The sequence below is a fragment of the Mustela erminea genome, chromosome 1, assembly GCF_009829155.1.
Source record: "Mustela erminea isolate mMusErm1 chromosome 1, mMusErm1.Pri, whole genome shotgun sequence".
Lineage (NCBI taxonomy): Eukaryota > Metazoa > Chordata > Mammalia > Carnivora > Mustelidae > Mustela > Mustela erminea.
This window is the reverse complement of record NC_045614.1, coordinates 153159523-153179268: the sequence shown is the minus strand read 5'-3', so window position 1 is coordinate 153179268 and position 19746 is coordinate 153159523. Positions and strand designations below refer to the sequence as shown.

Here is a 19746-nt window from a genome sequence, read left to right as displayed (position 1 = left end):
TGGGATTTATTCCAGGGCTGCAAGGTTGGTTCAACATCCGCAAATCAGTCAATGTGATACAACACATCAATAAAAGAAAGAACAAGAACCATAGGATACTCTCAATAGATGCTGAAAAAGCATTTGACAAAGTACAGCATCCCTTCCTGATCAAAACTCTTCAAAGTGTAGGGATAGAGGGCACATACCTCAATATCATCAAAGCCATCTATGAAAAACCCACTGAAAATATCATTCTCAATGGAGAAAAACTGAAAGCTTTTCCGCTAAGGTCAGGAACACGGCAGGGATGTCCATTATCACCACTGCTATTCAACATAGTACTAGAGGTCCTAGCCTCAGCAATCAGACAACAAAAGGAAATTAAAGGCATCCAAATCGGCAAAGAAGAAGTCAAATTATCACTCTTCGCAGATGATATGATACTATATGCGGAAAACCCAAAAGCCTCCACTCCAAAACTGCTAGAACTTATACAGGAATTCAGTAAAGTGTCAGGATATAAAATCAATGCACAGAAATCAGTTGCATTTCTCTACACCAACAAGAAGACAGAAGAAAGAGAAATTAAGGAGTCAATCCCATTTACAATTACACCCAAAACCATAAGATACCTAGGAATAAACCTAACCAAAGAGACACAGAATCTATACTCAGAAAACTATAAAGTACTCATGAAAGATGAAATTGGACCATTTCCTTACACCACACACAAAAATAGACTCAAAATGGATGAAGGACCTCAATGTGCGAAAGGAATCCATCAAAACCCTTGAGGAGAACACAGGCAGCAACCTCTTTGACCTCTGCCGCAGCAACATCTTCCTAGGAACAACGCAAAAGGCAAGGGAAGCATGGGCAAAAATGAACTATTGGGATTTCATCAAGATCAAAAGCTTTTGCACAGCAAAGGAAACAGTTAACAAAATCAAAAGACAACTGACAGAATGGGAGAAGATATTTGCAAACGACATATCAGATAAAGGACTAGTGTCCAAAATCTATAAAGAACTTAGCAAACTCAACACCCAAAGAACAAATAATCCAATCAAGAAATGGGCAGAGGACATGAACAGACATTTCTGCAAAGAAGACATCCAGATGGCCAACAGACACATGAAAAAGTGCTCCATATCACTCGGCATCAGGGAAATACAAATCAAAACCACAATGAGATATCACCTCACACCAGTCAGAATGGCTAAAATCATCAAGTCAGGAAATGACAGATGCTGGCGAGGATGCGGAGAAAGAGGAACCCTCCTCCACTGTTGGTGGGAATGCAAGCTTGTGCAGCCACTCTGGAAAACAGCATGGAGGTTCCTCAAAATGTTGAAAATAGAACTGCCCTATGACCCAGCAATTGCACTATTGGGTATTTACCCTAAGGATATAAACGTAGTGATCCAAAGGGGCACATGCACCCGAATGTTTATAGCAGCAATGTCCACTATTTCCAATAGCCAAACTATGGAAAGAACCTAGATGTCCATCAACAGATGAATGGATCAAGAAGATGTGGTATATATACACAATGGAATACTATGCAGCCATCAAAAGAAATGAAATCTTGCCATTTGCGACAACATGGATGGAACTAGAGCGTATCATGCTTAGCGAAATAAGTCAAGCAGAGAAAGACAACTATCATATGATCTCCCTGATATGAGGAAGTGGTGATGCAACATGAGGGCTTAAGTGGGTAGGAGAAGAATAAATGAAACAAGATGGAATTGGGAGGGAGACAAACCATAAGTGACTCTTAATCTCACAAAACAAACTGAGGGTTGCTGGGGGGAGGGGGTTTGGGAGAAGGGGGTGGGATTATGGACATTGGGGAGAGTATGTGCTTTGGTGAGTGCTGTGAAGTGTGTAAACCTGGTGATTCACAGACCTGTACCCCTGGGGATAAAAATATATGTTTATAAAAAATAAAAAATTAATTAAAAAAAAAAAAAAGAAGCTTCCCCTGATTGGGGAGAAATCCCTTGCAGTTTTCTCTTTGGTAACAATCTTACCCCATGAAAAAAGTAGGAAAACTGATCAGCATGTCACTGTGTTATAGAAGAACAGGTTTTTTTAGGGATTTTGAGAAACTCTGGAGAATTTTAATTAAGAGATTAAAGTACGTAAGATTTAGAAAGGATGTACTTGCTGACTTCCCACCTATCAGGTAAACTCAAAACTCTACCAGCTTTCTCCCAGAAAGGAGGAATGTAACAAAGAAGTCAGTAAATGCAGTTTGAAGAACTCTGCTCCAAAAGATGTCTAACTTATTTCCTATAAATAACCAACATCTTCACTTTCCATGGCGACCTTACTACCAACTTCTCTGCATAATAGCACCAGAGTAGTATGGGGCCTGATCTCTGCCCCCAGGAAAATAAGCTGGTATTGTCTTTAGGCGGTTTATAAAAAGGGCACTCCCTGATATCTTCTTATGGCCAGAAGTGTCGCTGAGGTAGAACTGGGGTTTTCCCAACTGCACCACACTTAACAAGTAATTCTAAACCCAGGGTCCAAATGAGGACTTCAGAGACTGTACAAATCCCTTGAAGTTAAGTGTTATAGTCTGTTATCTGTACATTTTTCTGTAGAGTGATCTTTCAGTATATTCTCAAAAGAACCTATAACTCCACTGTATTAGACTTAGTTACATCTCCTAACAAGCTGGGCCTACTGGCACAGATTATGCCCACTAATCACTAAGATAAGGTTACTTTAGAGTAACTGCTCTTAATCATTTCCCTCTCTGCCACCCAGATTTCCCACTGTTCGTTCCAGGCAGCACAAACACTATCTTCCTTAGTATCTGGTGCTTCCCTCAGAGAGGGTTCTTCAGCTGTCATAATCTGCAGCCCAAGTTTATTGACAGGTGGCCCTTATAGGGTCAAAGAGCACAGACAGATGAGGCTGTGGCAAGCTGCTTCCATCCCAGGGCCGCAAAGGCTGTGCAACTATCTTTTTGCCAGCTGACTAAAATCTGCTCTGCCCCACCAGCCCCCACTTAGCTCACATCATTGGTTATCAGGATGCTTTTCTGCTTTCCAGTCACCATACCTTCATCCTCTGGATTTCCTGTTGTTCTTTGGCTTCTGTTCTTTGGCTATGATCCTCCTGCTTCCTGCGCAGGCTGCTTCCTCGGGCTCAGCTGACCTACCACTACCTTTACCCCGGCACAAGCCCAGGAAGTGATCCTCAGGAACATACCCATATTGCCTTTCACCCACTCCAAAAGCTGTTATTGTCCCTATCCTCATTCTGGCCCTGCATCACTCTGCTGTGAACTGTTCTGTAAATATTTCAGTCACAGATCACATCTTCCCTTTCTTTCCTTCAATTTTAGACTTGAAAGAGATTGATAACTTTTATTTCCAAATCCCCTGAAGCACATAGTATAGTATTATTACCCAAATTAGTTTGATCATTTATTCTCCCTATAAAGAAAGAGAGAATGTGGTGTGTGTGGTAATGAGTGTGGTGTGTGCGGTAACGAGTGTGATGTGTGTGCACACTGACTACCATACAAAAAATGTTGAATGAGTAGCCTTAGATATTAGGGGGAGAGGTAAGACAATAAAATTAATAATCCCCATGTGATAGGCAAGTCTTTATATCTATGTATTTTTGTATGTAAGTGAACATCTTTATATCTGTGTGACTGTCTCTATTATTCTCTGCAATGTACATGTATGTTTCTTCTAGAAATAGCAAATTCCATCCTAAACAGCTGATTTTACTTTTTCTGACTCATCTCCAGCAGTTTATTCTTTCCATTTATGCCCCAAACCTTAACTTCCTCCCAGGAAAATTTAAAACCTGGCTGCAGTATGGTTTGCCAATCTCAATCACAGTGAAATGGTATTTAAAGCAAAAGTATGGACACGGGACAAATAGAGAAGGGGATCTACTTGTCAGAACAAGAAATAATCTATCCAAGCAATAAGGACAGAACTTAGGAAAATAAGAATAAGAACAGAGGGCAATACTGGCAAAGAATATATGTGATAAGGAAGTTAATCTCGGTATATATTCCCAGACTTCCGAGAACATGGAAGGTGATGAATAGGAAAATCAACATGGTCTTAAGGTGTTATCCAAGAACCAGAAGACCCCTAAGATTCCTTCAAAGTATCTTCAAAGTCAAAATCGTTTTCCTAATAACACTCAGAATTTATTTTCCTTTTTCAGTCTCATTCTCTCCAAAGTGCACACTAAAGTAACCAGCTGTCCTGATTTAGCACCGAAGTCCCATATCCTGGGAAACCCATCAGTCCCCCACAAAGTGGGACATTTATCACCATAGACTGTATAAGAGAATCTTCCAGAGGTTACAGGATAGGTGAGATTGGAACAAACTGAATGCAGAAATATATAAGAGAATCCAAATATCGTCTCCTAAGTCAGACATTAAAGAGACTTGTAGAAATGTAAACTAAAACCACTTGTCACCAATTTTTTCTTGTTCTAAAACATTCAGTTGTTTTTAAGAAAATGTTACTTGTGCTAACATATTGTGAGTTTATTATTATTTTCAAATGTTAATATGTTTTTGAATGTCCTGTTTAAATTTCTAATATGGTAAATATTAGTATATATAAACCACATAAACTAAGGGTTCTTTGGGACCCTTAGTAATTCTGAGAATATAAAGACATCATGAGACCAAAACATTTGAAAACTGCTGAAAAATAATGTGTAAAATGCTTCCCTTTTTCTTTTCTGATATAATTAATCTTACTACATTATAGCAGGGTTCTCCTTTATGAACAAACCTGTTTTGTCACTTTGGAGCATACTCTCCCGATGACCATGGAACTTGAAGGTTGAATGGAAGGTCTCTAACTGCTTCTGAATGTTAACTGTGGCTATTTTAACAATATCAGCCGCCAAACCTTGGACTGCTCTGTGGATAGCCTGACACTCCGCCTATGAAAATCAATAACAAGGGCTCCATCAGATACACCTACATGATTTCATACCTGCTCTTAGTATCCACATCCACAGATCAGTGCTCACATCTGTAATCTGGACCAAGATGTAATCCAGGACATCAACTATTAAGCTGCATCCTAACAACTAGAATGATCTAGGGCTCTAGATTCTGGGCTATCATCCACATGAAAACAGTCTAAATAGAAAAAGTTCAGATCCCTTCAGTTTAGAAATCTTCAACATTCCAGAATCAAAAACTGTATTACACTTAAAATGTACTTAGTAGCTCAAAATTATTTCATAAACATATGTGTCACCAATGTTCTAGTTCTAAACTTCACTCTAAAAGATCTATGCTTTAAGATACAATTCCTTTTAAGCCTAAATAGATATAAGTAGAATATTATTCTTTGTGATGTGAGAATGTTCCAAGAGCATCTTCCATATAAGTGGCTTCTTGGTCCTATGTAGAGTTTGGCCCAAGAGCATCTGAAGCCCTTGGCTTGAATCAGAGCTTTTTTTATGGGCTGCTGGGGTTAATCATTAGCTGCTAGTGAAAATGCATACCCTAGATTCCTAGGTATTAAGTTAGACCTCCCCAAAACTATTGCTGCCATGAACTGCTTGGCAGGCAACCCTAGCTGCTAAAAGTGATCATCCTAAAGTAGCAAGGATGGGTATCTGGGTTAATGTTCAAGGTATAACCTACCCATGAATACCATATCTACTGTCCCAGAAGATCTCAGAGAGTGGGAAGGGTCTATACTCTGGAAGGATTTATGTAACTTGAGACTAGCTTTATGTCACCTGGGTTACAACCAATTTCTAATATAGTAAATAGTTGTTAAAGAGATAGACAATTTCCCCCCTCTTTTTTTTTTTGTTTTGTTTTGTCATATGCTGATGAATCCACTCTAAACTTACTCAGTTGTCACTGTTTAAAGGGTGACTGAATTTCAGAGTTCTACTGATGCCTCTCCTTCTTGAAACCATAGGCCACTTTGTAGTGGACTGTGTTACTATTGTTCTTACTTGCTGCCCCACCCAATGCCATGTGATTTCAAATGTTCACTCTAAAAGGTTGACCTTGACTTGTTCTGGCAAGAGAAACGTGAATAAAATTGACATATAGTCCCATCTACAGCTATCCAACATTGTCAAAAAAAAAAAAAAAAGGGCTTATCCCAGATAGACACTTTTCTTTCATTCTCAATTCCAGAATGAAGAAAATATGGAGCAGAGCCACTGTCAACCCAGAGCCAAACTCTAATATAAATTAAAAATAAAGTTTCTTATTATAAGCCATTGAAATTTTAGGGTAGTTTTTACTGTGACATAAGCAAGCATAAAAATAAAACTAAGATATACACTTTACTTTCATCATATTATACTTCCCTGATTCTCTCCAAAATAAAAAAAACTTGGCAGCCTTTGGGATTCTTCGTGTCTCACAATCTCTATCCCTTCACAACCAGGGGTTTTCACACGCATAAAAAACATAGGTTTCTGGTAATGGGAGATTAGGCCTTTAGGACCAACCCTCCCACTGATAGCAATGGGAAAAGCTGGATAGAGAATGTCTCTTTGAATCAGATGGTTAAAAAGATATGGGAAATTATAGAACCTAGAGAACCACGGGAGAAAGAAAGCCAAGGAGATGACCCTGGCATTGGAGGCCACATTTCTCCCAGAGATATCAACAGATTTCAGAAGAGGAAGCTGAAAGAACCTCTGAGCAGAGCTTGATGGTCTTGAGGGGCCTAGGGAACAAACGGGGCAAGAAGTAGAAGGAGCACTAGGAAACCATCAAGTTGCCACCCCAAAACTAACACCCTAGGAAAAAGGATAAATTAGAGATAATCTGGTCTTAACATCTTTGCTTCAATTAATTTCTAATCCTGAAATTGGATCAAAGTCATCCTAGACTGTTGGTCATTCTAGTTTCCTGCCAAAAGCAAATGTAAATCTTCTGAACAAAGTAACATTATCATACAAGCTTCAAATTATACCCACAATCTTTCATAATCAACATTTGACACTCAATAAAAAACTACCAGTACAGCAAAGAATTGAGACAATATAACTGTTCTTATAGAAACTAAGAAAAACAAAGTAGGAAAAGAATACAGGGATACAAGTTTGAGACTTATTAGACTATAGACTATTACCAAATTTATTAGACTATAAAATAAAGTTTAATGTAGTTAAGATAATAAAAGACAAAATTGAGTATTTCAACAGAGAACAAAATACCCATAAAATAAGAGCAAAATGGCAACTCAAGAACTAAAAAATAAAAATAACTTACTAGAGCTTTGAAATATATCTTGAAATCTGGGATTATGATACCTCCAGTTTGGTTCTTCTTTTTTTCAAGATTGTTTTAGCTATGTGGGGTCTTTTGTGGTTCCAAAACAATTTTAGGATTATTTATTCTAGTTCTGTGGAAAATGGTATTGATATTTTGAGAGGGATTGCATTAATCCATAAATTTCCTTGAGTAGTATGGACATTTTAACAATATTTCTTTCTTCTCATCCATGAGCATGGAAAATCTTTCCATTTGTCTGTGTCATCTTCAGTTTGTTTCATCAACATTTTTATAGTTTTCAAAGTATAGGTGTTCCAGCTCCCTGGTTTAGTTTATTTTTAGATATTTTATTATTCTTGGTGCAGTTGAAAATGGGATCATTTTCTTAATTTCTCTTTGTGCTACTTTATTATTAGTGCATAATAATGCAACAGATTTCTGTATATTAGTTTTGTATCTTGCCACTTCACTGAATTTATCAGTTCTAGTAGTTTTTTGGTGGGGTCTTTAGTTTTCTATATATAGTATCAAGTCCTCTGCAAATAGTAAAAGTCTTACTTTTTCCTTACCAATTTGGATGCCTTCTATTTCCTTCTTTTGTCTGATTGCTGTGGCTAGGACTTCCAGTACTATGTTGAATAAAAGTGGTGAGAGTGGACATCCTTGTCTTGTTCCTGATCTTGAAGGAAAAGATCTGTTTTTTACCATTGAGTATGATGCTAGCTGTGGGTTTTTTCACATATGGCCTTTATTATGCTCAGGCATGTTCCCTCTAAACCTACATTGTTGAAAGTTTTTTTGTTTTTTATGAATGGATGTTGTGTTTTCCCAAAAAGGTAAGAAATAACCAGGGTTGCTGAATATGTGGACAAAAAGGAACCCTTGTTCACTACTGGTGATACTGCAAATTGGTGCAGCCACCATGAAAAACAATATGGAATGTCCTCAAAAAAATTAAAAAATGGAATTACCATATGATCCAGTGACTTACCTAAAGACTAAAGACCCCACCAAAAAACATATTTACCCCATGAAAACAAAAACACTAATATGAAAAGATATATGCACACTTATGCTTATGCAGCATTTTACAATAACCAAAATATGAAGCAATCCAATTGTTCATCCATAGATGAATGCAAAAAGAACATGTGGTATATTCCTACAATGGAATAGCACTTAACCATAAGAAAAGAATGAAATATTGCCATTTTCAACAACATGGATGGACCTAGAGGGCACAATGTGAAGTGAAATAAGTTAATCAGAGAAAGACAAATTCCATATGATTTCAGTCATATGTATAATTTAAGAAATAAATGAACAAAGAAAAAAAAAAGAACAAACTGGTAGTTGCCAGCCAGAGAGAAGGGAGGGTGAGGGAATGAAATAAAGGAAATTAAGAGTACACTTATCTTGATGAGCACTGAGAAATGTACAGAACTGCTGAATCATTATATTGTACACCTGAACTAATATAACACTGTATATTAATTATACTCCAATTTTAAAAAGCATCACTCTGTGCCAGGGGAAAAAACAAAACTTAAAGCACGTAAAACAGTACCTTCTTTGTAGTTTGGTGTGTGTGTACAGTGGGGGATAGTACTGGCATGAAGGGAACATAAAGAAACCTTCTGGAGTTCTGGAAAAGTTCTAAAGGATTCAGAACATAAAAAGCTCAACAGTTGAGTTCAATAGCAAACTGAAGAGCAAAATCAGTAGATTGAAAGATACAGTAGAAGAAAATATCCAGGGGGCGCCTGGGTGGCTCAGTGGGTTAAGCCTCTGCCTTCGCCTCAGGTCATGATCTCAGGGTCCTGGGATCGAGGCCCGCATTAGGCTCTCTGCTCAGCAAGGAACCTGCTTCCTCCTCTCTCTTTCTCTCTCTCTCTCTGCCTTCCTTTCTGCCTATTTGTGATCTCTCTCTGTCAATTAAATAAATAAAATCTTTTTTAAAAAAGAAAGAAGAAGAAGAAGAAGAAGAAGAAGAAGAAGAAGAAGAAGAAGAAGAAGAAAAAGAAGAAGAAGAAGAAAATAATATCCAGAGGGCATGTGGGTGGCTCAATCATTTAAGTGTCTGCCTTTGGTTCAGATCATGATCTCAGGGTCCTGGGATCAAGTCCCATGTCAGGCTCCCTACTCAGCAAGGAGTCTGCTTCTCCCTCTTCCCCTTCCCCTCATGCTGGCTTGCTCTCTAATAAATAAATAAACCTTTAAAAATAAAAAAAATTAAAAGAAGAAAATATCCAGAATTAAGCAGGATGCAATATAAACGTGAAAAATAACAAACAAAGGATATTAAACATAAGGATTTTTTTTAAGATTAAGAAATTTTATAATAGGAGTCCCAGAGAGGAAAGAATGCAATGAAGCAATAATTAAAGAAGAAATGACTAAGAAATTTCCAAAATCAACAAAAGGTATCAAGTCACAGATTGAAAAAGTCCTAACACCCTCAAAGGATCAATTAAACAAACATATTCACAGAGAAGCACATAAATTAAAAACATATGCATACTTAGGCATATCACAGAAAATCTAATGGAAATGAGACAGAAAGAAAAATACTGTATGGAAAGCAACCTAAAGAAGAAAGGCAGATTATATTCAAAGAAGGGACAGTTAGAACACGGGTGGGCAAACTACAGCCTTCAGGCCAAATCTGGCCTATCTTCTGTTTCATAAAAATGTTTTATTGGAACACAATCACACTCACTCATTTATGTATTGTCTCTGACCATATTTGCACTGTAAGAGCAGAATTTAGCAGGTATGACAAAGACTCTATGCCCTATATGCAAATATACAAGTGAGCTTACTTTATCAGACACAGGCAAAATTAAAAACCTAAAGGAAAATTCTATTTAGTAATAAATGCTTAAAATTTCCCTCTGAGATCAGAAAAGAGGCAAAGATCCTCACTATTACTACTTATATTCAACAATGTCCTAGCTGGTAAGTCAAGCAAAAGTAATAAAATAATAAAGTTGGAAAGGTAGTTATAAAACTACTTTGCAGATGATAATTGTGATGATAGAATATCTGCAAGTATCTACTAATTTTTGAATTAGTAAGTAATATTTGCAAGGCTTCTAGACAAAAAAAAAAAAAATTATATTTCTAAGTGCCAGTAGCAAAGAGTTAGAAAAGGTTTAAAAAGTAGGAAAAAAGTAAAAAAAAAAAAGCCATTTGTAACAGCATCAAAATTTTCAAATACCTAGCTATAAATCTAATAAAAATACATATATGATCTCTTCCCCCAAAATTATACATTAAGAGAATTTAAGAACTACAGACCTAAATAAATTGACAGATAGATCATGTTCATGGATTAGAAAACTCAAGTGTATAAATATGTCCATTAATCCCATCTTGATCTATGAGTTCAAGGCAACCTCAAAAAAATCCCAACAGGATTTTGTTTTTGTCTAGAAATTCACGTGCTGCTTCTACAACATATATGGCAATGCAAAGAACCAAGAACAGGCAAATACTCGAAAACCAAACAAAAGAACGAGATAAGAAGACTTACTTTATCATATATCAAGACATCTTACAAGGTTGTATCACAAAGGTAATGTGGCACTGTCTAAATAATGATCAAATACAACAGACAAAAGTAATGCATCCAAAAACACATCCATATTTGAAAATATAATTTGTGGCAAAGGTGACACTGTAAAGTAGTGGGGGGAAAGGTCAGTCTTTTCAATAAGTAGTTAGGTACAACTGTATATCCTTGAGTGGGAAGGAGAAAGACCTTGACCCTCAGTCTCTCAAAATACATAAAAACCAGTTCTTGGTTGATTTATAGATACAAATATATATGGCAAAATAAAAAAGCTCCTACTGAATATTTTCTTGAAGTTGGGGTAGAGAAAACTTTGTTAAAACAGATCAAGGAAAATACTACAATAATATAAAAAATGGATAAATCTACGTAAGCAAAGGGCTCATATCTGGAATATATAAAGGACTCTCATAAATCAGTTAAAAATAGCTAATTCAAAAAAAGAGAGACAAAGACTTAAATATATCCTCCACAAAAGAAGATACCCAAATGGATAATAAACAAAAAAGGAGCTCAACATCACTAGTCATTAGGGAAAGGCAAAAATCAGAGGGGGAGATGAATCATGAGAGACTGTGAACTCCACGAAACAAACTGAGGGCTTTGGGGGGGGGGGTGGGGAGTAGGAAAATGGGTGAGCCTGGTGATGGGTATTAAGAAGGGCTTGTATTGCATGGAGTACTGGGTATTACATGTAAACAATGAATCTGGGAACACTACATCAAAAACTAATGATGTACTATATGGTGACTAACATAACACATTAATTAATTAATTAGTTAATTAATTAATAAAAAGCAGAGTGAGGTACCATTACACAGTTACCAGAATGGCTAAAATTAAAAAGAACAATGACAGTAAGCAATGGCAAGAATGTAGATAAACAGAGCTGATGGCAATGTTAACTGGGATACCCACTCTGTAAAACTGTTAGGCAGTATATACTGCAGGCATAAATGTGCTTATTCTATGACTCACCAATTCCACTCTAAAGGTAATGAAGTTGGGTGCATATGTTTACCAAAAGACACAAATAAGAATGTTCATAGAAGCTTTATTAATGATAGCTAAAACCTGGAAATAGTGAAAATTTCTGCCACCATTCAAACAGATAAATAAATTGTTGGTGTGTTCCCATAATGTCAGTTAAATAAAGACATGAGCTAGAGTTGCGTATGACACTAATGAATCTCACAAACCTATATTTGAGCGAAAAAAGTCAGACCCAAGAGTACATACGGTACAATTACACTTAAATAAAATTCAACTTCATACAAAACTACCCTATACTTTTATGTGTGTGCTGGGGTGGGAAGTGGATGGTATTGATTTTGAGGGAACATAAAGAAGCCTTCTGAGTGCTGGAAAAGTTCTATGTCATGACTGGGATAGTGGTTATATGGGTATACACATTAAGACTTACAGCTTTATGCTTAGGGATTTGTACCCTTCACTGTACATGTTATTTCTCAATAAAAATTTTAAGAATAAACCAAATTAATTCCCTCTCCTCATCTAAAGTTACTGATAAGAATGCAAAGGCCAAACACAGTGTGGGAGAGAATATTTTCCAAAAATATAATCAATAATGAGCTCCTATATATAAGAAAAAGACAGGGGGCCTGAGTAGCTCAAATGGGTATCTGCTTTCAACAAAGGTCTTGATCTTGGGATTCTGGGAATCTGCTTCTCCCTCTCCCTCAGCTCTCCTCCCATCCCCACTTGTGTGTTCTCTCTCTCTCTCAAATAAATAAAATCTTTAAAAAAAAAAAAAGTAAAAAGAAAACAACAACAAAAGATGATCAAGAAAACTTGAAAAAGTACTCTCCCAAGAAAAAATAGCTAAGGGCTAATATATATTTGTTAAATTGCTTTACCTCATTAGTATTCAAGGAAATGCAAAGTAAAACTAACAAGATAGTACTTTAAACCCACCAGAATAGCTAAAATTGTATCATCTTAATAGCAACTGTTGGCAAGGTTGCAGAGCAATGAGAACTTGCACATACTTCTGATGAGGACAATTGCTACAACCACCATAAGAAACCATTTGGCTTTACCTACTAAAGCTGAAGAAGCAGTAATTCTATGACTTGGTCTTTACCAAACGTAATGGAAACATATGCACACCAAGGACCTTCGACAAGAATTTTCAAAACAGCAAGATTAACTCTGAGAAACAAACTGAGGGTTTTGGAAGGGAGGAAGGTGGAGGGAGGATGAGTGACCCTGGTGGTGGGTATTAAGGAGGGCACATATTGCATGGAGCACTGGGTGTGGTGCATAAACAGTGAATCTTGGAACACTGGAAAATAAAATTAAATTTAAAAAAATAAATAAAATTAAATTAATAATAGCAATAATAATAAACTCTAAACTGGAAACCTAAATGTCCATCAATGGAAAAATGGATAAACTGTGCTATATTCACATAATAGAATATACTACAATAAAATAGTTACTCCAAATGAAACATGAATGACTTACCTAAGCAATTTTGAGTGAAAGAAGCTAGATGCAAGAATATATACACATGATGTAGAAAGAGGTCAAAAATACATAAAACTATAGGCTTAGAAATGACAATAGCAATTATTCCTGGAAGGGCTGTGGGTAGTGATTAGGAAACATAAAAGAATTTTCTATGTGACTTGAGTAGTTGCTACACAGGTGTAGCTCTGTGATAATATACTGAAATTTACATTTGTTTCCTGTATTTTCCCTATGTGTATTTTTCAATATAATAAGGGTTTAAACAAAAAGTAAAACCAAACCAAAACCAAATTTTGCATCTGATTATGTTTATTCATAATTCAGAAGGGTGGAATTTTCTTTTCTTTTCTTTTCTTTTTTCAGTAACAACATAATGAATCAGTTTAAACTTTGACACCTAAAAGATCTGGATTGAAAGGTTTTTCTCTCAGAGAATCCAGATATGGACCCTCAACTCTATGGTCAAATAATCTTCAACAAAACAGAGAAAAATATACATTGGAAAAAAGACAGTCTCTTCATAAATGGTGCTGGGAAAATTGGACAGCTATGTGTAGAAGAATGAAACTCGACCATTCTCTTATGCCATACACAAAGATAAACTCAAAATGGATAAAAGACCTCAAGGTGAGGCAGGAGTCTATCAAAATTCTACAGAAGAACAGAGGCAGTAACCCCTTCAACCAGCAACCCCTTCAACCCCAGCAACTTCTTTCAAGATATGTCTCCAAAGGCAAAGGAAACAAAAGTGAAAATGAACTTATGGGACTTCATCAAGATCAAAATCTTCTGTACAGGAAAGGAAACAGTCAGTAAAACAAAGCAGCAACCCACGGAATGGGAGAAGATATTCTCAAATGACACCGCAGACCAAGGGCTGATATCCAAGATCTATAAGGAGCTCCTCAAACTCAACACACACAAAACAGAAAACCACGTCAAAAAATGGGTAGAAGACATGAACAGACACTTCTCCAAAGGAGACATGCAAATGGCTAAAGGGGACATGAAAAAATGTTCATCATCATTAGCAATCAAGGAGATTCAAATCAAAACCACATTGAGGGGTGCCTGGGTGGCTCAGTGGGTTAAAGCCTCTGCCTTCGGCTTGGGTCATGATCCCAGGGTTCTGGGATCAAGCCCCACATTGGGCTCTCTGCTCAGTAGGGAGCCTGCTTCCCCCCCTGCCCTGCCTGCCTCTGCCTACTTGTACTCTCTGTCAAATAAATAAAAGAAATCTTAAAAAAAAAAAAAAAAAAAAGAACACATTGACATATCACCATATGCCAGTTAGGATGACCAAAATCAACAAGACAGTAAACGACAAGTGTTGGAGAGGTTGTAAAGAAAGTCTTACACTGTTGGTGGGAATGCAAGTTGGTGCAGCCACTTTGGAAAACAGTGTGGCGATTCCTTAAGAAATTAAAAATAGAGCTTCCCTATGACCCTGCAATTGCACTACTGGGTATTTACCCCAAAGATTCAGATGTAATGAAAAAGGGGCCATCTGTACCCCAGTGTTCATAGCAGCAATAGCCACAGTTGCCAAACTGTGGAAAGTACCAAGATGCCCCTCAGTGGATGAATGGATAAAGAAGATATGGTCCATATGTACAATGGAGTATTATGCCTCCATCAGAAAAGATGAATACCTAACTTTTATAATAACATGGATGGGACCAAAAGAGATTATGCTGAGTGAAGTAAGTCAAGCAGAGAGAGTCAAGTATCATATGGTTTCACTTCCTTGTGGAGCATAAGGAATAACATGGAGGACATTGGGAGAGGGAGAGGAGAAGTGAGATGGGGGAAATTGGAGGGGAGACAAACCATGAGAGACTGTGGACTCTGAGAAACAAACAGGGTTTTGGAGGGGAAGGAGGTGGGGAGATGGGTGAGCCTGGTGGTGGGTATTATGGAGGGCACGTATTGCATGGAGTACTGGGTGTGGTGCATAAACAATGAATTCTGGAACACTGAGAAGAAATAAAATAAAATTTTTAAAAAAGAAAGGCTTACTCTCACATCTTTAGGTGCAAAAATATTAATTTTCAAAAACTTACATGGTTCATTTACATATATGACTCTATCTACCAATTTTCATAATGTAAAATCCCATGAAACATAACTCCTGTTAGATCAAGTCTTAACTTTTCAGCCTGCCATTAAAAGCTTTCCACTAGCTGACTCCATCTGACCAATAGAAAACTATCTACCCCTAAGTGACAAGTGATTTAGAGATATGGTAAAAGCCTGATAAATATTTGATGTCTGCTTATTTGGGAGCCTACAGAGTGAAGAAATAACAAAAAGCCAACTATTCCTCCATGGTCCCTAAGATCACTAGTGCTCTGAAGGTTTCCTGCTCCACACAGAAGTTTAGCAGTATGGGGCTGGGAATTTTCAATATATACAATGTATAGTGGGCACTGACATGTGAAATTTTGGGAGAAGATGAAATACAAGGAGTTCAAACAGGAAGATGTGGACTATATAGAAATTTAAATGTTCAGATACATAGAATACTTTCTGTGGATCCCAATGATTTCAGAGTTTTTAATAATAATTTGAACACATACCATCAATAAATACTTAAAATGGTGCTAAGAAAACAGCCTTCTTCAATATTTTGGATATCCTACTAACCTCTGTGGAGCCACTGCTTTTAAAACAAACACACAAGTAGAATGAACCAAAAATGAAGGAACCACATATAATGATTGGTTAATCTCTAGAGACATTGGCAATTTGGTGTGATACAACAAACTGGTATATGATAACTGAAACAAAGAACAATTAACAGATATAAAAATTAAATTTATAACTTATTAGCAAAACTACTAAGTAACTGGTTTACTGAAACAGAACATCTTTAAAGTATTTGAAGTATTACTAAGTGAACCCATATTTACATTAGTCTTCTAAGGACTGTGTTCAGCAAATTTAGGCATGAGCCTTCACTTCAAAATCCTTAGTGAAACAGAAGATCCAATTAATATGCTAATGATCCCTAAAAGGAAAATTAGCAGTGTTTAGTCTATAGAAAAAGCATATGTCATTAAAATATTAAGCTAAAAATCCAGAGACATTTCAACATATGTGAACTTTATGATAAGGGTTGTTGTCATGGATTCCTGGTAAATATCTACACCTTCCCAAAATGGTCTGAACAAACCCATTTCTTTTATAATTCTTCACTGTCTCTCTCATGAATTGATTAATGCCTACAGAGAAAATACAAAAATAATTGCAACCAAAGTCCATTCTTAAGCTCATTCACTATCTTCAATATAGTGAAATATGCCAAAACCCTACCATGATTCTTCAAATTATATTGTATCATCAAAACTTTGCACATAGGGGCGCCTGGGTGGCTCAGTGGGTTAAAGCCTTTGCCTTCAGCTCGGGTCGTGATCCCAGGGTCCTGGGATCGAGCCCCGCATCGGGCTCTCTGCTCCGCAGGGAACCTGCTTTCTCCCCTCTCTCTCTCTCTGCCTGCCTCTCTGCCTACTTGTGATTTCTCTCTCTCTGTCAAATAAATAAAATCTTAAAAAAAAAAAAAACTTTGCATATAAACTTTCATTCCCTTTTTGCAGACTCAGAAAGTTAGAAACTAAAGGGACTTTAGAAATGACATAATCTACATAATCTCTTCTAGTCCCGTCCATGTTGATACAAAAGTTGGGTATTCATCCTTTCTGATGAATATATATATATTTATTTATTTATTTATTTATTCCATAGTATATATGGACCACATCTTCTTTATCCATTCGTCCGTTGAAGGGCATCTTGGTTCTTTCCACAGTTTGGTGACTGTGGCCATTGCTGCTATGAACATTGGGGTACAGATGGCCCTTCTTTTCACTACATCTGTATCTTTGGGGTAAATAACCAGTAGTGCGATTGCAGGGTCATAAGGAAGCTCTATTTTTAATTTCTTAAGAAATTTCTACACTGTTTTCCAAAGTGGCTGCACCAACTTGCATTCCCACCAACAGTGTAAGAGGGTTCCCTTTTCTCCACATCCTCTCCAACACTTGTTGTTTGCTGTCTTGTTGATTTTGGCCATTCTAACTGGTATAAGTCAAGCAGAGAGAGTCAATTATCATATGGTTTCACTTATTTGTGGAGCATAAGGAATAACATGAAGGACATGGGGAGATGGAGAGGAGAAGGGAGTTGGGGGAAATTGGAGGGGGAAACAAACCATGAGACACTGTGGACTCTGAAAAACAATTCGAGGGTTTTGGAGGGGCCACAGATGGAAGGTTGGGTGAGCCTTGTGGTGGGTATTATAGAGGGCACGTATTGCATGGAGCACTGGGTGTGGTACATAAACAATGAATTCTGGAACACTGAAAAGAAATTTAAAAAATAAATGAAAAAAAAAAGAAAAGAAAAGAAATGATATACTCTAACTCTATCACGAACAAAAAACATGAAACTAAACTCCAGAACAACAGATCAGGTACTAAAACCTAGGATTTTAAGATTATTCCATGATACTTTTCACAGGCTTCTTCTGCTCTTTTTTTTTTTTAATTTTTTTTTATTTTTTATAAACATATATTTTTATCCCCAGGGGTACAGGTCTGTGAATCACCAGGTTTACACACTTCACAGCACTCACCAAAGCACATACCCTCCCCAATGTCCATAATCCCACCCCCTTCTCCCAAACCCCCTCCCCCCAGCAACCCTCAGTTTGTTTCGTGAGATTAAGAGTCACTTATGGTTTGTCTCCCTCCCAATCCCATCTTGTTTCATTTATTCTTCTCCTACCCACTTAAGCCCCCATGTTGCATCACCACTTCCTCATATCAGGGAGATCATATGATAGTTGTCTTTCTCTGCTTGACTTATTTCGCTAAGCATGATATGCTCTAGTTCCATCCATGTTGTCGCAAATGGTAAGGTTTCATTTCTTTTGATGGCTGCATAGTATTCCATTGTGTATATATACCACATCTTCTTGATCCATTCATCTGTTGATGGACATCTAGGTTCTTTCCATAGTTTGGCTATTGTGGACATTGCTGCTATAAACATTCGGGTGCACGTGCCCCTTTGGATCACTACGTTTGTATCTTTAGGGTAAATACCCAGTAGTGCAATTGCTGGGTCATAGGGCAGTTCTATTTTCAACATTTTGAGGAACCTCCACGCTGTTTTCCAGAGTGGCTGCACCAGCTTGCATTTTGATTATGTTAATCTTTTAGTCTTTGGTCTTACCACTTCCAGGCTTAAAACATTAACAGCTCCTTGTTAGCATCTAAGCTACAATCCAAATAGGACCAAACTGAAATTAATACACGAATAATAAATACTTCATTAGGATATATACAATTCACTTCTTAAAAGTTTAAAAAGTTACAAAGTTTAAAAAGACTATGTATAGTATACTATTCAAACAAATTCATATTCCCTATACCAGCATTCATCCTTTGCAATATAGGCTCATTATTATGTCCTTAGATTATTATGTCCTATAGATCTTCAGGGTGAGTTTGTTGTTCCCGGCAGGCCAAAGTCTTCACTGCTCATTCCTGTCTCTGAGTTAGAGAAGTCTTCTCTAACTGGTCTATCTTTATTTATATGTGCTGATCTATCTTTATTCATATGTGCAACCTCTGCTTTCTCACAGCTCTGCTCATCCTAAATAATAAACATTAACAACTCCTTAACCAAAACATCTCATTTGAGGATTTCCATTTGTGACTAGCACAGGAGAGACATTTGAGGAGACTGTGGGTGAAAGGAAGGGGAGAAAACGCTGCCAAATGAAGCTGTTGGTGGTATTCAACCACCAGCATAAGAATATTAGAAAGCAATAAGGCTCTCACCTTTTCTGTTTAAGAATTACTGTGTTATTATTGAGGGAAAAGCAAAGAAAATGATGAGATTGAAGAGAATGCATCTCTACAAATTCTCTTACCTAACTCCTGTCAGATGTCCTCAAACATTCATAGGCTGAAAGAACTATTTTTAAAAAGCAAACAAAGGGAAGGGTTGGGGGAGGCAAACCAGGAAACAGATTCTCAACTCTAGCGAACAAACTGATGGTTACCAGAGGGGAGGTGGGTGAGGAATGGGTGAGTAGGGAAGGGGATTAAGGAGTATACTTAAATGATGAGCACCAGGTGATGTATGAAAGTGCTGAATCACTGTATTGCACACCTGAAACTAATAATATACTGCACGTTAACTAACTGGAATGTACGTAACAACAAAAAAATCAATCCTGATATATAATTTACATACCATAGAAGGAACCCACTTTAGGTGAATAGTTAGATGCATTTAACAAAGGTACACTTCAAGATACGAAAAATTTTTATCACCTTTATCAGTCAGCCCTCCATTATCAGCCTCAAACTCTCACTGATCTGCTTTATAACACTATACCTTGGTTTTTCATGTTTTTAAAATT

At 37.0% G+C, this 19746-nt stretch overlaps 1 pseudogene; it reads right to left on the bottom strand.

Annotated features, from left to right (window-relative positions):
• Positions 1-1959: 1959 nt before the first annotated feature.
• LOC116591295 overlaps positions 1960-19746 on the bottom strand; it is a 145564-nt pseudogene continuing 127777 nt past the window's right edge.